Raw genomic sequence first — 19272 nt, forward strand, 5'->3', positions numbered from 1 at the left:
AGTTGGGGAAGGGGAAAAATATAATAAAAAATTTTAAAATGTTTTTAAAAATTAAAAGATAAATAAGTGAATACCATCACTCCTAAAGTATCATGTCAAAGACAGAGGTCATGAAAAGAACAAAGATGCTGATTCATGAGGCACTGTTTAGAAAATCAGTATACTTCTTATGAGTGTTCCACAAGGAGATGAAACAGAGAGGATATCATTAAGGAACTGATCTTGAACTACCCCCAGGACACTCCCACCAATGACAGCAGCATATACATGGAGAACATTGTTCTGGAAGGATCATCTGAAGGGCTATAAGAGAGGTTTTAATAATGTATCAAGAGTGAAATGATATGAAATATCTTTTTTAACCACAATGGTATGAAATTAGAAATCACCAAAAGAGAGATTTGGAAAAAAATTCACAAACATGGAAATTATACACCATGAGCAAAGAAGAAATCAAAGGGAGGTTTCTGAAAAATGACATGACAATGGATGTACACACCTCAGCATTCCACGCCATGCTCCAGGCAGCCTAAGAGGGGAGTGCACATCTCAGCAAATTCAGCAGTCCAGACAGTCTAAGAGGGACGCCTGCCAGGACTGCATTAAACAACGACACATCATCTCAAGTAAATAACTTCATACTTGGCCTCAGGCAAGTAGACAAAAAAAAAAAAAAAAAAAAAAAAAACTAAACCAAAAGTTATCAGAAGGGAAGAGAATGCTGATGAGAACAGAAATACATCAAGTAGATCAGAAAGACCCAAGGAAAATGTAATGAATAAATAATCTGAGCTACTCTTTGTCTTTCTCTCTGTCTCTGTCCTTCTCTGTCTCTCTCTCCCCTCCCTCCCCCCACCCCCTCTCTCATTTTGGGAGCAGGGTTTTACTATGTAGCCCTGGCTGTCGTGGAACTCTCTATGTAGACCAGATTGGCCTAGAACTCACATAGCTCCTCTTGTCTCAGCCTTCCAAGTACTGGAATTAAAAGCATGTGCCCAGCTGCTCCAAGTTCTTGTCTTTAAAACAATATGTAAGGAAATAAAAGCAACAGATTCATAGCCACACTAACTTAAGAGAGAGAGAGAGAGAGAGAGAGAGAGAGAGAGAGGAGAATAACTCAAACAATTTCAAGAATGAAAGCAGAGGCACAATAAAAAGCAGTCATTAGAGACTATTATGAACAAGTATATGCAACTAACTCATTATATAACTTAGAGGAAAGGCAATGGTCATGCTAATGCAATTTTGTAAAATGACATAGGAAACCAAAATCTGGGTCAGATCAGTTACAAAAAGGAGGGTTCAAAATAATAATAAAAGTCTCCCAACACAGAACCTACCATGCTTCCTATACATTAGTTTCAATCCATTTTAAATTCTTCTGAAAACATTACAGGAACACATATTCAGGGTGCATTTTATTAGGCCAGGACCATTACCTATCACTGGCTTATGAACAGGGACAAGAACCAGTCGTTGAGAAAGCGAAACCCACAAAGTCAACACTGATAGGAGAAGGTTTGTTGATGTTTTCTGGGTGCTGAGTAAAGCCATGATATCCCTGACCACAGTGGTTTCCCCCATGGCTCTCTCAAGCCTTTTTTTTTTTTTCCATTTGACATTTTTAACATCAATCAAAAATTTAATTTTCATTCTTTAAAGGTAGAAAGAGGCTGTGGCAGTCATGTGCTGCTCCTGACACTAAGGAGACTTGGGGGTGGGGATGTTGGAAGAGCTGGAGATCAGTCTAGGCAACACAAAATATATCCTCTCTCCAAGAAACCTGAGAAAAGCTGGCACTTCAGGGAAAATCTTCAGATGTGTTATTGGAACATGCTCATAGTATTTAGTTTCCCATCTTCAAATACCCCTTCCCCTCTGCGTGGGAACTGAACCCAAAGCTTGAGAAGTACCCTATCACTGAACTAAGTCACAGATGTCTTTAAAAAAAAAAAAAATTCTATGAACGAGTCTTATTGAGTTGCTCATAATGGCCATCAATTTATAATCCTTCTCCCTCCTGTGTATCTGAAATCTCAAGCTGGGCTAAAAGTCTATATTGGTTTGGAGAAAATATCTGAAAGGGAAGGAAACAGCTGAAGTCATTCCCAGGCTTGGGACTGTCAAACAGGGTAGGTGACTAAATAACAGGCTCACAGTCTAGTACTAAACTGAGAGAAACTCTGGGTCTCTTAGAGGAGTATTTTGCAACTTTCCTAATGCTGCAACTCTTTAGAAAAGTTCTTCGTGTTGTATTGACCCCAACCATAAAATCGTGGTTTTATGCTACCTCATAATTATATTTTTCTACTGTTGTGAATCATAATATAAATATATGATATGCGAGATATCTGATGTGCAACTGCTGTGAAAAGGTCATTCAAACGGGTCCGATCCGGTTAAGAACCACTGCCCTAGAGTATGCGGAAGTACCACTTTATCACACAAAAACGCATTAAAAAGCAGAGGCTCTGATCCAGCTTTGCTGCCGGGAAAGGGAAATGTCTGTCTTAGACAACAACGTTTTGGATCTCGTCGACAAGGTACAATTCAAAATTACAGATTGTGAAACGGAAGGGGGAGACTAAATCTGGACAAAAGACATCTTTAAAGTAGCTCTTTTCTTTTCTTTTCTTTTCTTTTCTTTTCTTTTCTTTTCTTTTCTTTTCTTTTCTTTTCTTTTTTTTTTTTTTTTTTTTTTTTTTTTCTTTTTGAGGAGGAGGCACCTCCCTCAAGCTCCTCCACTTGCAATTTCAGCCTGAGGCCAGCAGCCCCTCCCCCTTCACCCGCTTTTACACGATAAACTCACCCAAACAAAATCAATGTTCTCTTTTCAAAGTCTTCAAAAGTCTTCCCCCTAAAATTGCTCAGCCCGTTATCAGACGCCAGAAAGTTGTAAACCAGGGAGAATCAACTCACCAATCCAGAACTTCAAGGTATTTTCGACTCCAAGCCAGAGAAACGAAAGTTTCGGCGCTGGAATAGAAACAGAAACCACAACTCTACAGACCAATGAGATGCCTTTGCATAAGCCTGCAGGGCTCCACCGACTGAGAAAGTTACCTTCTGATCAGCATTGGCTGTCTCTGGAGACTGGAGAGGAGTCACGTCAGAGCCTGGCAGAAACACCTCACCACCCTCACAGCAGAGAGTAGTGAGCTGCTGAGGGCTCTCCTGCTGCCCCAAGGTCTCCTCCAGGTTATCTATTCTGTGGCTGAATAGACCTAGTCCTTTCACAGTGCTGACCTGATCCATCCATTCATTTTCTCCCCTTCCAGGAGCCCCTCACCAGAATGTATTGGAGGTTCCTGTTTGGCTTAGAGGTGTATTGAACACCTATATAGTGACTCAGCATTACCTGAACTAGAAGGGGGGAATCTGTAGAGCTGGGAATGAGGTTCAGTTGGCATAGTGCTTGCCTATCAAGCATGGAGCACTGGGATGGTCCTCAGAAGTGTACATAACCAGCTGTGGTGGCCCCTGCATGTGGTCTGTCTCCCTTACTCTTCTACTGCTCTGATAAACACCATGACTGTGACAAGTTATAAGGAGTTTATTTGGCGCTCACAGTTCCAATGGTTTAGAGTTCATAACCACCACAGTGGGGCCCATGACAGCAGGCAGGGAGACACAGTGCTGGAGCAGGAAGTGAGAAGTCACAACTTGAGACATAATCTTGACATAACCTGAGGCAGAGAGAGAATGGTGGTGGTGGTCAGAATCTACTGAATCCTGAAAGCTTGCACCCATGCCATACCTTCTTCAAGAATGCCACACTCCTAATCTTTCCTAAACAGAATCCTGATATCTGGGAACCAAGTATTCAAAAATCATAGCCTCTGGGGCCATTGTTATTCAAACCAGCACAGGATGCCACTGCCTTGCAGCTGGCTGTATGAGGATCAGGAGCTCAAAGGCCATCCTCAGTCATGGTGACTGATGTCAGGACAGCATGGGAAACACATGAAGCTTTCCATAGAGAAATGGAAGGGAGAAAGAAAGGTAGGAATAAACAAACAAACAAATAAACACATAAGAAATAATTAATTAAACAAAGAAAGTCACTGGAGAAGCCACCATCACCGGTCTCATCCCCTCTCCTGTTGGCCTCTCATTATTTCCCTACATTCTCAGATCTACTGAAATATGGGATGATGAGTGACAGCAGACATAACACTGTAGTTTGAATTTATTTCACATACTTAAAACTGCCTTATACTCTTCTTCCTTTCAGACAGGTTTTGACCCCAGCCTGGCCCTACCTAAACTCTAGCTCCCTTAGCCTCTCCAGTGCTGGGATCATGGACTTTTGCTGTTGTTGTTTAGTTTGGCCTTTGACTTCAGTGATTGAACAACAGTCCTTGTGGATGCTGGGCTAGTGCTCTATCCATAGCTATCCACTTCCCTACATTTCCTATCTTGATGAGGTCATGAGCCTCACTGTTGTTCTTGCTGTGGACACAACTGCTTACAAACAATGCTTTGATGTTCCCATTCTTCTGATGTGTTAATAATTATGTAAAACCCTCTTACAAATTTTTCTTTTTTTTTGAGGCAGGGATTTACTCTATATTCAATCCTGGGCTAGAACTCTCTAAGTGTTTAGGATAGTTTCCAATTCCTGGGAATATTCCTTCCTCAAACTCTTGAGTTCAGGGATGAGAAGCAAGAGCTAACATGTCTCTGTCTTTTATACATTTTACTTAAGACTTTCTCCGTTTCTTCCTGTTTGGGAAATAAAACTATTAAATACTCAAACTATGATCTAGCTCTGTATGAACATTCTCTGCAGGCAGAATTCCATTCCCAACTCTGCAAAGATTAGACTTTACATTAGGTCTGCCAATACCCTCTTACCTCAATGAGAAGGATGAAGGTGACCAGGCAAATATAGCACTGGCCACATTGTCAGTGAGAAGCATCACTGTGTGTATGATTCTGTGTGCAATACACATTGACATTTATTTCTAACAGAGGAAAGGGATTTCCATGGAACACAATTTGGAAGGAAATATTAAACAAAAAGAATTTTGGAGATCTATTAATTTGAACATTTTTATCTTCAGTATAAATGTAGATTTATAATTTGATAAAAGTAAAAACATCTGTGAGTTTATACTCCAGGTATTCTCATTCTTAAAACAAAGCACAACAACAGTTTTGAATGGGCTGCTGCATCCCCTGCCAGCATGTGATGCCAGCATCTGGATTGTTCTTGCTGACCTGTAAGTGCTCTCTCTTGCATTTCTCACAGAGACAGCTGCTCTAAGGGGACTGAGTCCTCAGCAGCTGCCTTGCAGGAGCCACACTAGCCTAAGTGGGTCTCCATGAGAGGGTGACCTGTCCTGTGTCACCTGGCTGTTCTGAGTCTTTCCTGGACATTAAAGATCCTGGCTTCAGTCTCTTGCTGTGAATTCTCCACCACCTCCAACCCATGCTAAAAGGTAGAAAACGTCTTGCTTTTCTGTCACAGGGACCCTGATGCCCTGCCAAGATCCCTTCATTCAATCTTCTCTGGTGCTGTGGTCTCAGCTCCTCTAGGAACCACAACCTATGATGTGTCTTCTCTATCTCTGTCTGCTTATGGCTAAATGAGTATTTAAATAAACTCTGATTCCCCAGTAATCCTTCACAGTGTCCTCTTGAACCTCCTCACTTATCAAAAACCTAATACATTCCCTTTTAAAGGGGTTGAGATTTGGTCTGTTGTTATGTATTGTAAATCTCAATATAAAAGCAGACCAAACCAAACCAAAGCAAGGTCTTCCTGTGTACTAAGCCTGACCTCAGATGCACAGAAATCTACCTGTCTTTGCCTCCTGAGTGTTGGGATTGTATCAAAACCATCATGACAGGATTTATGTATTAATCTCAATAATACTTTACTATAGCCATGTCGAAAAGAAGACAAAACAGATACCATATTGGATACAACTTACATTCCAGAAAACAGGTCCTAGAAACACTCTATTGTTTACATTTCACAACACAACAGAAGGGAAGATTATTGATATCATTATCATTCACCGTAAAATGGCAAATTATAGAATTTAACTTATTGATAAAAAAGTAGCTAAACAACAAATACCCTCTCAAAAAATAATCGTGAAATTAAAAAATTAATTTATAGATATTTACAACATATTAAAGTAGCCTTGATGGCAGTTCCCAGGACCTAACAGCAAGATAAGAGGAGAGTTACATCTCAGTTTCCCCAGTGACCCACTGCTGTATGGAACACCAGTACAGCACATTTCCCTAGTACTTAGCACAAACACCAGCTACTGAGTGTACAGTGGATGCTTCAAGCATGCTGAACTTCTCTTACTAAAAACTACATAATTCATTTTGCATTTACATATACGTTTAGTTCTGTGTGTCCTGCAGCATGTGTGTGGAGGCATAGAATAATCTGTGAATTGACCGCGTCCTTCTATCTGTGGGTCTGAATGATTGAACATAAGTCATCAGGATTGAAGAAAAGGGTTTTTACCTTTGGAGCCTTCTAAAGCTCCCAAATGCTTTTTTTTTTTTTTTTTAAGATTTATTTATTTGTTATATGTAAGCACACTGTAGCTGTCTTCAGACACTCCAGAAGAGGGTGTCAGATCTCATTACAGATGGTTGTGAGCCACCATGTGGTTTCTGGGATTTGAACTCAGAACCTTTGGAAGAGCAGTCAGTGCTCTTAACTGCTGAGCCATCTTCCCAGCCCCCAAATTTATTTCCAGGGCTAGACAGAGAAACCCTGTGTCCAAAAACCAAAAAAACTGTAAAAAAAAAAAAAAAAAAGGTGGGGGGGAGGTGGGGGGAGGTTTACAGGATGTTGTTCAGGGTTACACTGTTATGTTCAGAGTTGGGTCATGTGATGTTGTTCTGGGAACTGTCTTATGAGAGGATGTTTTTGCTGAGAACAGACACAGTGTTTTTCTGGAAGGTGTCTGGACAAAGGACATGTAGTATTTTGCTGGAGAGGACACTTGAGAAGATATGTAGTGTTTGGAGAGGGTACAAGAATAACCAACAGACAGTGGACATCTGTGACATTGGTTTTCCTTGCCCCTCTTTGATGGTCTTTGCTGGTCTTTACTGGTCTTAGGGTGATTGGCAGAGCCTCGCCGTTTCTTCTGGATTGAACTGCCATTGCTGATTCGGAATGGTGTTTGCAAGAGGATTGAGCTTCCACTGTTGATTTCTGTGATCTTAACTGCTGATATCTTGACAGTGCAGAAAGATTCACCTCAAAGAAGTATTTATAAACAGGTCCACATCCTCCTGTGCTCTATTAACCTTTCCTTTTCACACTCTGGTGGGCGATGGGCTAGAGGGGAGGTTAAAGCACCTAAGAACCCTTATTAGAGTGGGTTTGAAAAATCTAAGCTTACAAAGGAGTCTCAGTGGGTACCATTTGAAATATTTCCTTCTTAACTATTTGATGAGGCACAAGCATTGCCGCTAAGCTGACCTTCTGCTAAGGCCCATTGCTTAACGAGATACTCCTACATATAATTTTCAAAACTACTAGGCAAGCTTTTCTTTTATCTTTTATGAGTGACAGAAAAAAATGGGGCTGTGGAGAACTGACAGAATTGGGGCAAGAAGCTCCATGATGGGGCACCTTCTCAGCATGCATGAAGACCTGAATTCTATCTCTGGCACCACAAACCAGGTGATCTGTCAGAAAGAACTGGGGTTTGAAGACTTTAAAGAATGGGGCAGAACATAGTCTAATGCTGCAGACTTTACTTCAGTACTTTTATATACGAGTATACAAAGAAAACTACAATTCAGGAAAGGTTATTTGAATTTAGAAATATATGTAAATATGTGTTAGTAAGTATATACTAAACATTAACAGAGCAGCCCTTCCTAGAACTTTCTCAAGGCAGAAAAATTTAGACACAATTGACTGAAGTTTACTATAGGTTTTATCTGGTAAATCATGAAATCAAGGCACAAGGCCATATTCAGATTCAGGATACATTGTGGACAATATTCAGCATATGCTTTCACCAGAATGGATCTATAGCTATATTCCGACATCCAACAAGAATAAGCAACTCTTATAAATTGAGTGTGAATTTTTCTCCCAGAAGGCATGAAATCACATCCAAGAACAATCAAGGGAACAGAATCCATTTGATGTAAAAGTCCCTCTGCCTTTATTTCCCTTCTGGGGCCTCTGTCACAGGTCCCCAAGGCATTGTTCACCATCATGTGTCATTCTTTTGATTGTGTTCCAACAGCGTTAGGTGGATCAGAGGTGCTACTTCTTCTAAGGATGAAACAGCTCTCTCTTTGGGAGTATGGAAAATGATGAAGTATTATTGCACTGTAAACAGAGAAAGAACTGGATCAAGGAAATGAATCTATACTAGCTTGTATTTAGAAAGGAAGTTCATTAAAATGGAAGGACCAAAACCAGATAAAGTAGAAATGACACTGGAGCTCAGGCACATGAGATACACCAGACATGGGGCACTATATAGATATAAGTGAGGATTTAAGAGGGTGGTATGCATACTGTCATTGGCTCTGAACATTGAATAGGATTAAAATATGGGTTGACCGTATCAGGGAAGGAAGGGTCATAGAACCAATAGATGAAGGCTTCATAGGTAGAAACATCATAAAACTAGAGTCCAAGCTTCCTGGTGCAGGAAAACTGCAACATGACTGGGAGGACCAGGCAGAGAGAGGGCCAAGACACTGGAATTGTAGGTGACAGGACACTTATCAAAGGCATTGTATACAGACCTATTCTTCATCCCTATAACCCAGTAGCCATATTTAGACTGATGACTTTCATGCTGTATATCATCATCATGAAATTTGACATTAGGGAACATTTCATTCATTGAAAAAAGTTGGGGTGCAGCATGTGGTCCATGATTTGATCCCAGGAGCCAGGCATCACTTCTAGACTTGCCTACTTCCGGGTATTATTCCCCTGAGCCAATAGTTGGATACCCCAGGACACCAAATCGGTAGATCTCAGAGATTTGAGAATTCCTTCTGTAGGAATTTGTATGCTGCATTTGTCTTTTCTCTTTATTAATGACAATGTTTGGCTTTTTTTTTTTTGGATATAGAGTCACATGAGCTGCAGAAAAATGAGACACATTAGTTAAAAGTCACATGAAAGACAAAGCATAAATTTTTTTTTTATAAATTTATTTGTAACTTAAGGAACAGAAGCTAAATGAGAAAGAGAGAAGAAACATGGAGAAGCCTTGTTTAAATCAAGGAGAGGCAGATTGCTGTGCATAGTGGGAGAAGCAACATGAAACCTGAGACTTAACAGAGAAATAAACTCTAGAAGACATTGAGAAGAGAGGGATTCATGGTGCTGTGGTTTCTCCTTATCCCAGTATCACTGGACATCTATGAGCCCTGAAGTGATGAAAGTTCACAGCAGTGAAGGAATCAAACCATTAAAGTCTCTCTCTCTCTCTCTCTCTCTCTCTCTCTCTCTCTCTCTCTTAAAAAAGATTTATTTATTATATGTATACTGTAGCTGTCTTCAGACTCTACAGAAGAGGGAGTCAGATCTCATTACCGATGGTTGTGAGCCGCCATGTGGTTTCTGGGGTTTGAACTCAGGAACTTCAGAAGAACAGTCAGTGCTCTTAACTTCTGAGCCATCTCTCCAGCTCTAACGCCCATCTCTTGTCCATATGAAGGAAAGGTTTGGAAACTCTGATATAGTATGGGATGAATGATGATTTCCCACCATATACAATGACATCACAGGGACACACTATCTGCTCCCCTGAGTCCCTCTACCCACATTCAGAATCCTTACTTTCTTCCATATGCAGCTCAGCCACACCTAGAACCACACAATGAGTCACAGAATTTAGCTGCTCTTACCTTGAAACGATTGTAGCATGCCGTTCAGATCCGGAGCTTGGAATGTTCTTTTCAGGATCATTTGGGGCTGTTTCAGTCTCAAGGTCTGACTCCTAGGGATAAAATATTGACCTCCACATCTCAAACCTTTGACCTTTGACCTTTTTTAAAAACATTTTTTAACTAGACATTTTCTTCATTTACATTTCAAATGCTATCCCGAAAATCCCCTATACCCTCCCCCCACTCTGATCCCCAACCCACCCACTCCCACTTCTTGGCCTAGCATTCCCCCGTACTGGGGCATATAATCTTTGCAAGACCAAGGGTCTCTCCTCCCAGTGATGGCTGACTAGGCCATCTTCTGCTACATATGCAGCTAGAGACAAGAGCTTTGGGGTTACTGGTTAGTTCATATTGTTGTTCCTTCTATAGGGTTGCAGACCCCTTCAGCTCCTTGGGTACTTCCCTTAGCTCTTCCATTGGGGCGACCTTTGACCTTTGGCACCACTGACTCTCTACCATTCTAACCATAGATATTCTTGAATTGTCCTGAGAATTCTGAGAAGAAAAAGAAGATAGACTACTAACTCCAGAGACATAACACACTCAAGACCCTGCCCAGTTACTTGCTATGTGATGTTGGGAAAGTCTTGATTCTTAGAAACATTTGACCTTACAGTCAAATAATGTTTCTTCCACTTTCTTAGAAACGTTTGAAATGGTGAATTAGTAAAATTTAAAACAAATAAAACTAAAGTAGCAAAAAAAAAAAAGGGGGGGGGCTTAGAATGGTGTTACCTATACTTAGGGACAGAGACATAAGGATCTGTGAGTTCAAGTCCAACCTGATCTACAAAATGAGTGAGTTCCAGGACAGCCAGGGCTACACAGAGAAACTCTGTCTGGAAAAACAAAAAACCAAATCAAACAGAAAAACAAATAAACAAATAAATAAATAAGCAAAGAAGACACAGCATAAAGGAACATAGAAACAAAGAAACAAAGACACACACAAAAAGAATGAAAGGTGTGTTTCTAAGGCCATGGTGTAATAGAGTCATAGAGTGTGGGCGGGAAAATCATCTGAAGAAAGCCAAGGCTTCAAACACTTTGTCAATGAGGACACTGTCCGTCAGCATCTGCTTCTTCTCTTGTTAGGATGACAAAATTTGGAAAAGGAGACAGGAAACCACACTTAGGTTGACATAAGCTCCACATGTTAGGATGAAGCCTGATGCTGACAGCTGGGATGTGACATTTTACACACAATGGATAGGCTTCCCACAATCCTGTGACTTATGTGGTGCACCTGCAGCCATTGTTTCACTGCCAAAATATTGTGCCCACAGAGTCAAGTCTCTTTAAAAAATTCTAAATATAACCACAAGGGAAATCTGGATCTCCTCTATCTCCAGGAGAAATACACAAACACATATGAATTATTCCCACTATATAACTCTGTGAATGTTGCAGACACAGAGGACATACTCCAAATAATATAAATCCACAAATAAAGCATTTCAGTGTAGATGCACAGCTAGATACAAGCCCATGGTGTAGACAGAAGGATGGATCCACAAGGAACCTGAAAGTGCCTGTCGTTCCATTTCTTTCAACCCACTACTGAGCCTAGCTCTATAACTCCCCATAGCCCAGTCCACTAAAACAGAATCTTCTCAGTTCTTAATAGTTATGAAATATCCAGACCCTCCTTTCTCCTCCCTCTCTTTCCTCTTCCTAGAACTTCAGAATAGCATTATATCTAAATTCTGTAAAACCCAAGATATTTATTCTAGTTGAATATCAAATAATTCTCACCACACAATAGGGCTATCCTTTCCTATCAGCCCAGACATACCTTCTCAGGACATTATTCACATTCTATGGAGAAGGAGAAAACACAGTTAATATGTTCTTTTTGTTCTTGCAAATCCTGGTCACACTCTTACTGGCCACAGAGACAAAGTCAGAAGATAATCACGTCAGTCACCCAGTCTCCAAATATTTCCAAATGAAATAAATATGACCCATGGATCTTTGATACTATCAGGCACTGGAGACCAAAGATGGAGAAACAATAGTTTGAAAGCATACATCGGTTTTGATGTGCTTACTGATGAACACACACACACACAAAAAAAAACACATGACTTTTCTCCTGCTACACGTTAGGTATCCATTATCTTACTTCCAATCCATATGTAGGAGAAGCTGAATTCCAAATTATTTTAGTCATTTAAACATGAGTTGGTATATTAATATTGAGGAAGCAAAAAGGACCAGAAGCTTAGAACATTAATACTTAAAACCAGCTAACTAGGTCTCTCCTAACCTCATCTGCCACTCCCCTCCATTTCTATTTTCCTTTTCTTTCTAAACTGTCCTGGCTAGAAAAAAGTTGATCTAAAGAGATGTGTGGGTCTCTCAATTTGACTATCAAACCACTGAAACAAAGACTCCAGAGAAATGAGGATATCTTCAGGATCTCATATTCCTCTATTAAGAGGAAGAGCTGGTCTCCTCAAAATATTTCAAACAGCTGTAATGACTTGTCTGACCACCTTAAAGTGTGACACTGTGACACAGATCATGATGGGAAAATGATGGACAGGACCACACCTTGACTTGGACTACACATATGTGCATATTGGCTCTCTTTAAACTTTGTTCTCACTTAGGGAATCTGAAGATAGACGGAAGGGTTTTTAAAATTTTTGTTCTTCTTTCAAATGTGTCTCAGTTTAGTAACTCTCCTTCTAATATTAATTTGGACCTTTTATATTGGTTTATTGAGAACAGATATCAAGACCTGACTGAGCAGGTCCACGTTGATATGTTAAGTAGACATCTCAGTTCTCCATTTGTTCAGGGTTTGAGACCTATGTCAAAATTCTTGTATGTTTGGGTTCCACTGGATGTTGCTAGATATATGTAAAGTTACATTCTTAAAGAACTTTTCCTCCCACTTCTCCCCAAAGTTAAGAATTATCAGTAGCTCCTTGAATGTGGGTGAGCTTTCTAAGCAAGTCTACTTTTCATGCTTAAATTTGGCTTGCACAGTTCTTAGGTTTGGTGTCAAAACCAATCTTAGTTTATATGGGCTGCTGCTAACCTGTGTCCAGAAGACATTTTTCCTTGTACTCATCCATCACATCTGGCTCTTACACTCTTTCTGCCCCTTCTTCTGCAAAGATCCCTGGGCCTTTGAATTAGTGGTGCAGTATATGTGTTCTATTTAAAGCTGGACATTCTTCACCTTGGTGGTTTTGGGTTTCACTCTGTAACCCTGCTGTCCTGCAACTGACTATATAGACCAGGCTGGCCTTGAACCCACTTAAACTTCATTTCCTTCTGCATCCCAAATGCTGGAATTAAAGAGGTGAGCCAGCGAATCTGAATCTAGGTTAGGAGGGTTATAGTTATTTTGTTTGATTGTTTGTTTGTTTGTTTGTTTGTTTCCATACCTGAGACCTTCTCAAGCCCTGGGGACACAGGATACCACACATGGATTTATTTTATATAACATAAATCTGCCAAATCCCATAGTGAAAGAAATTTTTCAATGGAACCAATTATCCTAGTTATAGCTGAATTCAGATCCTCAAAATTGTCCTCATGAAGAACGTCTTCAGTAGGTTCATGTATGCTGAATCATTATTATAGTAGATAAAATAGTAAGACAGTCAGAGAATTAATCAGCAGATGAATAGATACAAATGATATGATCAGTATAGTTTAATATTTATTTAATATTAGGCATCTGAAACCAAGAAGCCTTGCCATTTGTGGTAATTTGTTTCCACTCAAGAATTTGTTATACTCACCCAGATGGTAAAAGAAAAAAATACTAAATGATATTTTTGAAATATGTGTCATGTACACATTTATTATCACAACAGTAAAGATTACAAGAAGGTCATCAGGGGCTTGAGACAGAGAAAAATGAGCAGATTCATTAGTCAAGAGATAAGATTTCATGGTTATGAAGTGTTTTGGCTGTACTTTGTATGTGAACCAGCCCATTTTAGACATAGGTTCATAGTTCTATCTAATATGAACATTTTCAATTATAATTAAATTAACACAATAGAAATAAATCACGTAAAGTAATATGAAGAATTTCTAGAACTAGCAAAGTCTAGAACCAGCAAGATTAACAATTTAGATGAAAGAAACAAATTCCTACAGAAATATTCATCACCAAAATATGTCTTTGGTATAAATTATTTAAAAATGTGATAGAGATCAAATACACTACAAACTTCATACCTCCATAGATAAAGAAGACAACTTTCATATCTAACTGGAAGACAATCAAGGAAACCTCTCTGAGATCCTGCATGGAACCTCCACAAACAGCTTCCTGTTCCACTGGAATCAGAGGCAGTGGGGGGAAAGTCTCAAATCATCACATGGAGAAACAACTTCTACTACTTTTAAACTCTGGTGAAGTGACTAACTTGATGGTTGAATATGTGCTTCACACATGTTCATCAATATAGTAGAGTAATAAATACCCATGATGCAAAGATTTCCAAGGATCACCTTCTGCACTGCACGGTTATTAATAAGCCAATAAAATACAATTTCTCCTTGACATTCATGCATGCAGCAGTTCCTCCAAACTCTGAAACTGACTCAGGAAGAGCTCACCATCACCACCAGGTAGACCACATCAGCAGAGAGGGAGGGCAATGGATTCCTGTCTCCTGACTCTCAGACACTGAGACCCCCTGCAGTCTTACCTGCAGCATTTCCATGGTTGAGAGCTCCAACTGATATTCCACATCTGAGATGAGGTCTCTCACCCACTGCCTCTGCTGCACCAGCTCATTTTCAGACTCTTCCAGCCTTTTCACAACCTCTTCCTTCTCTTCCTTGAGCCTGTGCAGCTCCTCATTCTCCTTGGAGTCCAGGAACTCTCTTAGTCCATTAAACTGTCTCTGAACATTTTCTACATTGCTCCGTATTTGGTTCTTCGTGGGTAAGAAAAGAGAGAGGAATTCAGTCTGCCCAAATGGGAATAGGAGATAGAGAAATACTGCTCTGGGAGGGGAGCTTTCACAGGGAATTGAGCTTGGGAAAGGGAAGGGAATCTTAAGGAAGCATGTGTCCTCTTTTAATGTCTCTTCAGACATTTCAAAACAAAGATCTTAGGTCATCTCTACCAAGGCCACCAGACCCAAAGTAGGATGACTGAGTGAGACTCAGTTTTCATACAGGGGCCCTGTTGTGGATTGGTTCTAATGCTATTTCCTGAAATCACACAGGAACTGCAGTGTGCGCTGAGTTTCCCTACTCCCAGTTGGCTCTGGTTGAGAAATAAAGTTACCAGAGCTGGGCAGGGAAACAGAGGCGGGACTTTTAGGATTCCTGGGCAAGAAATGCAGAGGAAAGAGGAAGAGGGGATCCGGCCATGACAAGGGCATAGTCAGACCAAGCCGGGAAGGTACAGGGGAGTGATATGGTTGAAATGTAGGTGTCAAAGGGAAAAGCACCCCCAAGGGGGCTGCCCAGTAGGATCCAGGGCAGCAAAGATAAAAATATAGATTTAGTAAGTATTAATTCAGGAATATCGGAAGGAAGTGTGTTAGCCATGTGGAGGTTCAGGAATGGTCCAACCATTGAGCTAGTTAAGGCATAATAAAATATTAAGGTTGCTTGAGATCCACAACACTGAGGCAGTTAGCAAGAAGTGCACATGTACAGGCCAGGAGCATACAGTGGATTTAGCAGTTTACTGCCTCAGAGTGTCTGAAACACTTTCCCATTTACAATAATCCTCATTCCTCCTGTGAATCCCTGTGGGAAGCTAAACCACAGCAACACATCTGTGGCCTGTTCCCAAGGCTATTTCCCAACAATGGGAGTTTCAGAAGCCACCACAGGAGTAGGACCCAGAAGCCATTCTGACCAAGCATCCTGCATGGTGCCAGCTCCTCACAGAGCCCAGCTCAGGTGTGATGCACTGACTCTGCATCTCCAGTCAGGGGAACCAGTAGGGAGGGGTATCAAGGCCCCTTGGCCTCATCCACTCCCAGGAAGTACAGACCCCAGGAGATTCTTGCTCAGGTCCCTCTTGGGCATCAGGCTGACTCCCTTAGGAAGGGTCCGCACTTGCCTCCCAGTCAGCTCTCTGTTGCTGAAGGTCATCCTGCCATTCATCACATCTTTTCTCATTTTCCATCAGCTTCTGCAGAGCTGCCTGCAGCTTCTCCTGTGAGAAAGGAATCATAGCAGAGTCAAGTTATGTGGTTAGTAGGAAGCTCTTCTGGAAAGACAGGAAGTCTAAGATTATTCTTTCTTTTAAAAACTTGTGTCAATATTTAGGTACATAAAATATGTAAATCTTTTTTATTCCTCTCTTTTCATTTCTGATTTTACTGAACATGTAAATCTTAAGTCTAGGTCTCAAACAATACTTGTATTAATACATACACAACCCCCATTTAGACAAAGACACAGAAATCTCTCTTGGTCCATCATCCCACCAAGTATACACCTTTTACTCTTCTTCCAGGGTCATAGAACCAGGTCACTTCTGTAAATTTTTTGATTTTTTTTTACATAAGTATATACATATATTATATGCCCCCTCCATGTCCTATTTGACACTTGTAAATTCTTTTCTTTTCTTTTTTATCATTGGGTCTTGCTATGTAGCTATGGCTGGCCTGGAATTCCTATTTAGATAAATATACTTCTGAAATTCAGAGATCCACCAGCCTCAGCTGCCAGAGCTGTGGAATTGGAACAGGCATCAACACACTGGCCATGATTACATTCCTTTTTATTTTCCTCTTTTTAAGTGTATTTTTTTGTAGTTAAGATACATTTCTTTCACTGAAGATAGGTTTTTTTCATACAATGTATGTTAATGGCATGTTGTTAAGAAGATTTTTATTTATGTATACAAGCTCTATTTGCATGTATGCCTGCATGAAAGAAAAGGGCATGATATACCATTATAGTTGGTTGTGAGCCATCATGTGGTTGCTGGGAACTGAACTCAAGACCCCTGGAGAAGCATCCAATGCTCTTAAGTGCTAAACTGTCATTTCAGTCCCTTGCAATGTTTCTGTTTAAGGTTTCTCTTCCCATTACCCTTCCCTGTACCTCTCCACTTTTCCTTCCCATCCAATTCCACACCCCTTGTGCCTCTTGTGGGAAAATAAAAAGGCATACAAGGAATAATAACATAATAAAAACAAATATAGTAAGTTACATAAAAATGCATTGTAACACGACAAAACAAAGAAACCAGAAAAACAGCTAAATAAAGAGCACAAAAAGTGCACATAGAGGGAGAGACACACAGATTCCCAACAAGAGAATATCATAAAAGCTGTCGCCATAATATAAAAGCAAAGGACCTAGAAGGAAAGGTGGGGAGGGGAGCTCTGACTTATCATTATGAGAGAAGGAACCTCCTCCAAATAAGGGCTCAGTGCATTTTGCACTGGCTATCTGCCTATTGCTGGGCATGGGTACCTTTCTTTAAGAATGGTTTATTTCCCCAGTGTGACTCCCTTGGAGAAAAGTAATTTTTCAGTTCAAGTAGCTATCAGTTACACATGCTTCTGGATTAGGCACAGGGACATATGTCTACTTCTCCTTCACATTCTACAATCCCATATGTCACAGTCCNTTGCAGGCCCTCTGCATGAGTTTATGTTTGGGCTTCAAATCAAACAATAACAACAAAAACAAAGTTCCAACACAGAACCTGCCTTTGTGTATTTTATTATGGAAACCTTCCTCTCTTCCCTGACATTTCACCTGCCATGTACACATTCTCTTCACTGCTGTGTGTCATGTGTTTACCACCCCATTTTTTAAAGTCTCTTGACTGCATTTGAGGTCCTTCTACTGAATTTGACATTAACATTGTAAGGAGATAACCATGGAATAAATCATGTGCTGTTCCAATCCTGGACATCACCTGAACTTCAAAGAAGCAGTTCTAAAATATTTTTTCTATCCTAGTGTTTGTTGTCCAAGTAGATTTACTTATACTTCAGTGGAATAAATCATCATGTCTTTTTAGTTCTCAAAAGTTATTAAAAGAATGGAATGACATGCCAAGTTTCAAGTCTATCATATGCAGGTAAGTACCCCGTCACACAAATTGGAGCTTTCCCATCTGTTACTATTTTATGCTTTGTTTTCTGTACCCTCCTGCTTCTTACCTTGTACTCATGGTCCACCTCTTCAATGAGAGCTGTTTGGTGACCATGGTGCTCCTGAGATCTCTCACAAACCCAGCAGATGGCCATCATGTCCTTCTTACAGAAGAGCTGGAGTTTCTCTCCATGTTGTGCACAGACATTCACCTTCTGCTCCCCCTCTGGAATGGACTTGAACCCCTTGAGCCTCTCAACTATATTGGCCATCTGTCGATTAGTTCTCAGACTGCCAAATGGGACACGAACTCGGCACACAGGGCAGCTGCCCTCTTCTGTGCCTCTGCCTCTGCTGGACTCATAGTTCAGTGTGATGCAGGCTCGACAGAAGCTGTGGTCACAATCAGTGCTCACAGGTTCCTTCAGGAGCTCCAGACAGATAGGACAAGTCACCTCCTCCTTTATCATCTCGAGGACTGATGAGGTCATCATTGCTGTAATCCTATGTCATAGAACTTCTGTTAGGTGCCTATGTGATAAGGATGGAGAAACAGGGTCATGTAAGAAATAGAGGTTCTGAATAAACTCTGTGCAGAAGTTAAGGAGGACCACAATGACGAGTTAAAGAACAAAGGAAGAAATATGGAAGGGGTTTAGTGACATTTGTCATACTCTCAAGTGCTCTACTCTTAGGTCATCCCAAATAACAAATTTCATGCACAGATTGTCATTTCCCTTTTATGGAAATGCAAAAGAAAGTGTTTCCTTTCAGCAACCTTGTGTAAACTTCCTTCCTTCCCTGTCTTTCTCGGCACTATCTTCAGTGTTACAAATACCAAACTACTCATGTCTCTGCCCACTGGACTTCCTCTTCTCTCAGCGTTAGTCAGTGTGACTCACTCTGATCATCTCCTTACAAGTTTCTTACCAGAAATACCTAGTGCTGACCTGTAATGTAATCATTCCCATGTCCTGATGCACATACAGAATGATTTCTCTGATTGCCATCTAATAAAAGAGTATATTTGTGTTTGTTCACATGGTTACATTGATCTCTCTACTAGATGTATAGGGATGATCACTTAGGAAAGACATTTGTCTTCAGTACACTGAGAAGATGAAAATCATCCCTCTGGAGTCTTCTTTCTTAGATGCTTGCTCTAACACATAGATGTCACCAAAGAAAAAAAGTGGTGGCCATTAGGAGACAACTGGTAGCCAGAACAGAGGTTGTGTGGAATTATGCCCCTAGTTACTTGGGGTTCTGAGGAATCTTGTATCTGCAAGTGTTAAG

General features: G+C 40.5%; 1 protein-coding gene and 1 pseudogene across 4 annotated transcripts in view; both read right to left on the reverse strand.

Moving 5' to 3' along the window:
* Positions 1-3074, reverse strand: part of Trim5 (tripartite motif containing 5) — a 29274-nt gene extending 26200 nt beyond the window's left edge. The window contains exon 1 of one of the 4 annotated variants that reach the window (XM_021196485.2): positions 2920-3074. The gene's annotated coding sequence lies outside the window, so the exon portion shown is untranslated. Of the gene's footprint in view, positions 1-2809 lie in introns of all 4 variants that reach the window. The other 3 variants (XM_021196478.2, XM_029540879.1, XM_021196470.2) reach the window with 3 other exon arrangements.
* A 5429-nt stretch (positions 3075-8503) lies between these two features.
* On the reverse strand, positions 8504-18479 carry LOC110334415 (annotated as a pseudogene).
* Positions 18480-19272: the final 793 nt, after the last annotated feature.

Source organism: Mus pahari, chromosome 1 (assembly GCF_900095145.1).
Source record: "Mus pahari chromosome 1, PAHARI_EIJ_v1.1, whole genome shotgun sequence".
Lineage (NCBI taxonomy): Eukaryota > Metazoa > Chordata > Mammalia > Rodentia > Muridae > Mus > Mus pahari.